This window comes from Dermacentor andersoni, chromosome 10, assembly GCF_023375885.2.
Source record: "Dermacentor andersoni chromosome 10, qqDerAnde1_hic_scaffold, whole genome shotgun sequence".
Classification (NCBI taxonomy): domain Eukaryota; kingdom Metazoa; phylum Arthropoda; class Arachnida; order Ixodida; family Ixodidae; genus Dermacentor; species Dermacentor andersoni.
In genome coordinates, this window is record NC_092823.1 from 49600904 (window position 1) to 49608916 (window position 8013).

Sequence of the window (8013 nt, forward strand, 5' to 3'; positions counted from 1 at the left end):
GTGATGCTTGTACTGTGTTATAACACCTAACTTAGTCTTGCACTTGCTGCACAATAACACTGGCTCACAGTCGTGGTGAAAAGCTTTTGTACGTTGAGCAAATGAGTTGTATCCACTACAAAAAAAAGTCAGTGATAGCACACATGTTGCTCTACCAGGCCTGGTGTGGTTCCTTCTGACACTGCTGCTGATGCTGATGCGCTGCTGCTTGCCTCGTAGATTGTTGCAGCTGCAGTAGACCTGGCAGTCTCTGTATCTATTGCTGCCGTGTCATCTGTCATGGTAACTTCCAAGTGGTATCGGGCTCACTTCTGCAACAGAGATGTTGTTTGCCCCTTGAGGGCTCTCATGATCAGGGCCAATAATTTCGTAGGCATTGTCTCCTGCATCGAAGAACCAATAAGAACAGCATGAATTAATAAACATAGCTCTAAAAAGTACGGACATCAAGACTTAACCACAAGCTTTGCACATAAGTGACCGGGCTTAATGAATAATACTTGCAGGAGGAGTTACACAATTGTTTGTGTATATTACAGTAAAGCCTCATCAGAAGATATGCAAGAGGCACGGGAAACACGTCTCTCGAAACTAAAAATTTTGAGACACTGAGGAGCCAGACTAGATCACTTTATTATGCATCATCACTTAAGTATGTTTTGATATATCTGAAGGAATAAATGCTCAGGTTGGCTTAAAGGGCCCCTAAACCACTTCTCGACATTTTTTGAACATTTCAAGTAAACAAGCGTATCGAAATCAGAATGCCGTCACGATCGACGAAGCCAAATGCCAGAGTGCGTAGCACTGCCGGAGCACCACAATATGAAGAAAATGACCCCGTGCACCTCTCTGGACCTATCCTGCACCCCTCAGTTTGTCCTGACGTCACCAGGCTGTCTCTGATGATGTCACCAGTTTCCGGTGCTGTCGATTGGTCGAACGAAAGTGTACGACTGTCGGCAAGGCCTGCAAGCAAATACACACACTCCTTCCTCGTCGCATTGCGCGCGATGCCATTGTGGGCAGCCAATGGGGGCAAAGAACAGAAATGCCAACAGAAGGGTCTCCCTATGAGGCTCTTCAACACGAGTCACCATACAGTTCCGTTGTATTAGCGCCACCCATCGCAGGACGACGGGCCAGCGCGGCAGCAACAGAGCTCGTTGGTGTTGGCCTGTCCCGTAACATTTAGAGGTGTACTAGGCAAGGAAAAGACGATACTGTCCATATGGCGTGTACCACATGAAAGAGTAAAATGAGTGGGGACTACTTTTCGATAATCAAACACACGTAGCTCCACTATTACTGCACCGTTTCGAAATTCTCGTGGCTACCTGTTCATTGCCTTATTGTGTAGAACTGCAACACCGCAACTAAATTTCAACCTCGGTGGTTTAGGGGCCCTTTAAGGAAGACATTCACAGCTTTTCAGTGACTGTAGATTGTGTTAGCTTCCTTCCCAACTTCTGGAATTTAAACACTTCACTTTGCAAGCCTTGTTGCTCGCAGTACCTTTGAGGTGCTCTTAGACGCTCGTCAGCTTCAACTGCCGACACTTTCTGCCCTGCACTGTCCTCGTTGCCCTCCTTTTCTGGTTCATGCTAAAAGAGACATGCGCGATTGACTTGTGTAAGGATTGCGTGATCTTTACGCCCTTCGGAGCACACAAGGTGCACAAAGTGAATGTGTCTGGGTTGTGTCCCTTCGAAGTAGTGAATACATAAAAAGTCATCCTTAGTAACAAAGGTGTCTCTTGTATACAGTCTTGTTAAGTGGCAAACATCAGAAAACCAACCAAACCATTTTCAGATGTCTCTTACAACCAAGTGCATCTTGTAATGAGATTCTACTGTACTGAATATTTTTCAACTATGGATCATCTGCATGTACATATAGTCACAAAGACATGTTGTGTGGAATGGCGAATCGGGAAACAGTTCGTACTTTTACTTTTTGTCCCTAACATAAGCAGCTGATAACAATATGATAAAAAAAGCAGGCAATGAGGCTAGAATGGAACATAATCCTTCAGCTCTAAACAGTTTTTTGGGCCCACATCATTCCCTCATATGACATAAGGAAACAACTTGATTGCAGTAATGGCTGCATGTGATCTGAGTTGATTGAAACAAACTATACGTAAGGTTGTCCTGTATGTAATTTTATCAGAGTGCTTTTTAGATGTCTTGCTGGTGATCCTGGCTGCGCGATGCTTCTCATGCTTTTTGGCACGATTCCTTTGTTTCCACTCCACATTTTTTTCAGATTTTCTCCCTTTTCCCTTCCCCCTTGTGTAAAATAGCACACTTGAAGTATCAAATCTGTTGAACTAATGTGTGTATCAAACCTGTTAACATGTGTGCTTCTCTGTGGTCTGTGTTGTATTTTTGCGCTGCACAATTCAATTCAAGATGAAAGATGGAACGTCCCTGCCTTTAGTTTAATTGTGTGTGTGTGTGTGTGTGTGTGTGTGTGTGTGTGTGTGTGTATATATGTCTCTCTCATGTTTTGAAATATATGTACATTCAGGAGTGCCTGCATGCACTTCTCTCCTGCTCCAGTGATCAAAAGGAGAGCCTGTTTATGTACCATAGTAAAAAATTCAAAGGTTTTCGCTGTGCCCATTACATCCCTTATCATATGGATCTGTCACAATACAGAGTAGCAGTGGTCCATAATACTAGGCCATCCCAACATAATTATAAATTAACACATACCGACATGCTGCGAAACAGCTGTTGCAAAGCCGCTGGTGAAGGCAATTTCCGCAGCACTGCAGTGGTACAGCCGAGTTCCACCTGTATAGTGACAAATCCATATGCGTGTTAGCAACTCAGTAGTTGCTGATGGTTTCATAAGCTTTACACTACACAATAAAGTAATTTAGACAACTTTGTTAGAACAAATGCACATAATTAGGACACCACTTAAACACTAACACGATTAATTGCCCCCAATCTCTCACTCACTAAGGGATAATACTACTGAAACATCGGTGGAGAGCTCAGATTAACACAGCCCATAAAGGACAAGCGTTCTTTGAGGAAAACAGCTATAACAGCGGTTAGTTTTCTTGATCATTTTATGTGGTAGCTTTGATTTAAATGTCATGCAGTACTATAAAATACGAAGTGCTGCATTTCTAGCAGCAGAAGGCGTCGTCAGGCTCATGGTACAACAGATTTTTGCACTGTTTGTCAGTGAGCCGACACATACAAAGAAAACCGAATTCACACATACATATACAGTGTCAAGTGCACTTCTTCTGAAAACGCAGCCACCAGTTCCAATGTTGCTGAAAGGAAAGGTTATATAAAGTGCGAGACTGCATGGAACTGCCACTTATGACTGTAAATGTATGGTCTGCTGATTGCACAGGTAGTCACATGCTATTTCTAGTCTCTTTTAGAAGCATTACTAAAGAATAAATTAAAATCTATTCATAAGTCACGAATTTCATGCATCCACAGTTTGGCTAAATAACCTGTGAGGAAAAGACAATTTACCTGGAATAGCAACCTTTTTTCCTGCTGCAAAACTTTCCTTCGAATTAATGAAATAACTTTACAGCGTCATAATGCGTTTCTCGCAACTACTTGCCGGCAGTGGCGAGTTAGTGTTTATATCCGACTCATTGGGCGACAATACTGCCAAACACAAATGCTTCACGAACACGAGAACATGTCCCTCGCAGAAAATAGCAACCATGTATGCCTCTGTGAGACATGATTGCACCTTTGTGGTCAAAATGTACATTAGAACGACATCACCATCTCATTAAAAAAGAAAGTCTCCGTACAAGGCAGCCGCCAACTGCATAATGTGAAATTGCAACTGATGTCCACTTACTGGTGGCCTGTGTTTGAGTCACTTTTGGCAGTTGACTGGGTGCTGAGAAATGCACGTCCTGGGTTGTCCCTGCAAAACATACAGGGTTATGTCAAATGTTGAAAATATATATATGCCGGCATTTCACCAGTCGCAAAACAAACGAGTAAACTAATAAACAACTGTAATGTAAACAGAGTACACATCATAAGATAGGCTGTCAACTGTTAATGCATTACGCAAAAAACCTAATGCATAGGAAAGACTATATGTATACACACGAAGCTGACACACAATTTAATTCGCTCTAGGTTTTTCCGTGCAGTATATTCAAATTATTATGTCTCGTGGTTAGAGCAAAATTAGTGTAAATTACGAACTAAATTATCTACCCTGGAAACTTTTCTTCAATATGCACCTGTGCGCGCTTCGAACGAGTAGCGTTGTAAAATTTACGTACATGGCATTTAACATAGTTGCTGAACACGGATTTCCTTTGCCCTGTGTCGTGTACAGTGAGCTACATATATCTGCCCCCCCCCCCCCCTTTTTTCTACTAGCCATACTGCGCGCCACTGCACCTATACGCACGTCAATAAACCTCACGACACAGAAATAAAAAAAAGCGCCAATCACCCATGCCTGCATGTTGTAGTGGGCCTAACCTAACCAAGCATGGGCTGTTGCTTTTTATAGTAAACACAGGCACCTTGCTCATTGCAAGTATGTATCATGTCGCTAAGCAAATATGCAATTTCATTGTACCACTATTTTTTTATCACATGGATATATCTGTTGAGAGGCAAGACAAAAAGCAGTCACTTCTCAGAACTAATCAGCTTTCTTAAAACACATTTTTAACTTTTCAATGACACTTGCTGCTATGTGTTTGTCTCCAGAGAGCATACTTGATTTGACTTTCCAATCAGAGACATTACATAAATATACCATGTTAAGATGACTGCCTGGAGCACGTGAGAATTTTCATCTTCGTGTAACATACTGTATCTTGATTTTGTTGACATTTGGTCAAATGGTACACCCAATATACCCACATACTAGTTTTCTTGTCCAAATAACATGCCAATGTATTTTGATTTTTTGGCATTGGCTCCTCTGCACTACGTGAAGTCGCGCTGCACTGGCTCTTTCACATCCTCGTGTCCTTGCAGCTGCCTTCTTGAGTTATATAAAGCGGGTGCCTGAAAAATATCGTATGCAAAAGTCAACACAAGGGCATAGTGCAAAACAACATCAAGACAGTCAAGGCCATGGCAATAAAAAAGTCTTAGCTCTTAGTCTTCCTAGTGAATGCATGCAAAACATCCAAATGACTGCAACAGTCAACTGCTAAACTAACTTCAATTTTTAGATTTTAGCAAAAAAACAAATAAACCACAGTTCATCCTTGTTTTTCATGAATGTTAGAATACTCCTGCTAATGAATAGAATATTGGTCATTTTCAGACGTCATAGGTCTGTCATGAGTCTGGTGTATCGCAAACACCACTTGTGACACATCCTAAGCACGTGCCCAGTGTGACCCCCCCCCCTCCGCACCATCCCTGGTTGTGCCCCTGCTGAAGCCATAATTTGAGGATTATAGCTGCAAACATGATGCTCAGTAGGGATGAAAATATTGTCCTTCAGCTCAATGGATATATGGATGTGCCTATAAAAAAGGGCAACAAGGCTTGTTATGGCAAGCTTACCCACATTTCAATACTAAAAAGTTCACTGCGGCCTGCATCTAAGCTTACTAAAAGGCATGAACTTATTTTCATGCATGAGGTGCGCAGTGGAGTTCATTTTTGACAGACCCGACTACTGCTGCAGTTTGAAATCTAGCATTTTAGATTCTTGTAGGCATGTAAAAGTTGCAGTTAAACCGCAGTTATTAGTTTATTACACCAACCTATTGTTCTGTGTACGACAGACTGGTAACACGGAATTAAAGCAACATTTTATTTTGATATTTTATTTCTCTACTAAAAATATTCAAGCGATAAACACATCTTGATCTGCCATGCTATAGCAAAATGCACACATTACGCTTGTAACCCCCAGAGGAAGGCTGATTTAGCTGTTCATATGACATAACTCTGACACACCAACTCATATTAGCAAATGCACAGGCATGTCCAAAACAATAAGCGTATGCAAAGCGCCCCTGCAATTGTAATTCCACACAGCAGCCGTTATATTCGATGCCGATGCGTAACTAGCTGCTCGACAATTCACCGAGTTCGTAGACATAAGCATCCTTTCAGTTTCGCACCGTGCACGAAAACCGCAACAGTAGACAAAACCAGACCTATAATCACACCATTTCAACATGAGCAAAAACAGTTCAGTCTTAGGGATAAACACTGTGAGAGCGATTTAGTGCGCGACGGCGACGAGCGACGGCTTCGAGCGACAAAACGGGCCGTCGCTTGAACAGGTGGCTCGGTTCTGGAAATCTAGAAATCGCCGCTCGTCGCCCAGAAATGCTATGAGCGACTTGCCAATAGCGCGAAGCCGGAACTGGATGTACATACATCGCTCAAATACTACCGATTGTCGCGCAGAACGAGCAAATGATTCAATTTTTATACGTGCAAGGATAAGAACGTACTGCAAGACCTCCGGAAATATTTCATGCTACTTTTTATAGTAAAATACATCAACGTAAATTACTAAAGCACGCGTCACGCGTGACTGCAGCCCTCATGCCGGCAACACCGGGGAGGCGTCGCTCAACATCGTCGCTCGCACGGAGTACGACTTGTAGGCGACGAGCGAACGCGACAGCCATCTCCGTCGCGTCGCTTGTAGCTGCCGCGCGCAAGACCGCTTATATGGGGTTGATACTTTTTTCAGCATAAAACATGGATTCCTCATGCGTTTTCAGTAAGTTCAAGATAACGCGCCCAACTGACCTCTTGCAGCATGCAGCTGAATGCCTGCGGCAAAGTTTCTAACTAGCACTGGTGCTGCACGTAACTTCAGTGGTCGCAGATTCCCCCTGCGCGAGACACCGCCAAGAGCGCGGTTTATTTATAAAAAAAAGCATGCTGCCAGCAAAATGACGCCTTCTGTTATGTGATTCCTTAGTTCAACAGCGTTCCGTACACAGTAGACTGCCAAACTGAATAAATTCAAACACACAAAACGCACGCTAATCACGCTCCGCATAGGCTCGGAATCACGGGCTGGTGAACTAACCGTTTTAAGCGTCCTCTCGCCTGGCGTCTTATTGAACATACCATAGTTCTGGCAGCGTTTGCGATTTTTAAAGCTCTTACGGACAACGGCAAAGTGATAAAATCACATGCAGTTATCGCGACGACTGGCTTTTTTGATTGACATCGAGAGACAGCGCGTACGCCTAGTCCTTTGTCAATCGCGTCGGCTAAGCGCAGCGACGACTTCCTGGCGATAGCATGACATATACGGACAATGTGCACCTAAGTTAGAATTCACTTACCGTGGAGGATTTGCTGTTATATCCAAGGCATGACGAACGACTGTCTAGTTCTCGCGGCGACGCGAGATCGCTGACATACGATCTCCCTTGGCTTGCCTTTGCTGCTGCTGTGCTGCTCGGCGGAGGGATCAGCTTTCTCCGGGCTGTGTTGTTCCGCGATCTTGAGCGCGCGCGCGCGCGGTGGAGCCACTCCGAGTGAAAAAGTAGAGCGCTCGCTACGCGTTCCTTTGAACTGCGGCGGCCTGTTCTCTTAGAAGCAAAACGATGTGTTCTTTGCTCAGCGTGCATGAATGATACATTGCCATGTTCGGGGCCAGCCACCTACAGTTGAAGCAGAAGATTACGCTACGTTTTGTTTTCTATTGCCGCAAGAGTCTCTCTTTTCTATTGTCGCAAGAGTCTTTTTACTCTCTCTCTCTGAAGGGGAGAGTGAAAAGCACATTTCACTCTCTCCTTGGTGACAGAGTGAACAATGCATTTCACTCTCCTCGACATTTTGCGAGAGTAAAACGACGCTTTGAAGAGTGAACCGGCAGCTTCACTCCTGCGATACCCTTCCTAGTTTTTAGAGTGTGCCAACAACATCTTTACTGAAGCCGGCATAGGGCAAACGGGACGCTGCCTTATTGAACGTTTTCGCGAGCATGAGTACGGTGTCAAGAATAAGAGTGGTAATCTGTCTGTTCATTGGACAAAGTGTGTCTGTGAACCGC

General features: G+C 43.8%; 1 long non-coding RNA gene across 1 annotated transcript; it reads right to left on the reverse strand.

Annotated features, from left to right (window-relative positions):
- Positions 1 to 204: 204 nt before the first annotated feature.
- LOC140213795 (uncharacterized) lies at positions 205 to 4416 on the reverse strand. Its single transcript, XR_011890771.1, has 3 exons — positions 3853 to 4416; positions 2721 to 2801; positions 205 to 383 (listed from the first exon to the last, which is right to left on the reverse strand). It is a non-coding gene; the product is annotated as an uncharacterized lncRNA (long non-coding RNA).
- Positions 4417 to 8013: the final 3597 nt, after the last annotated feature.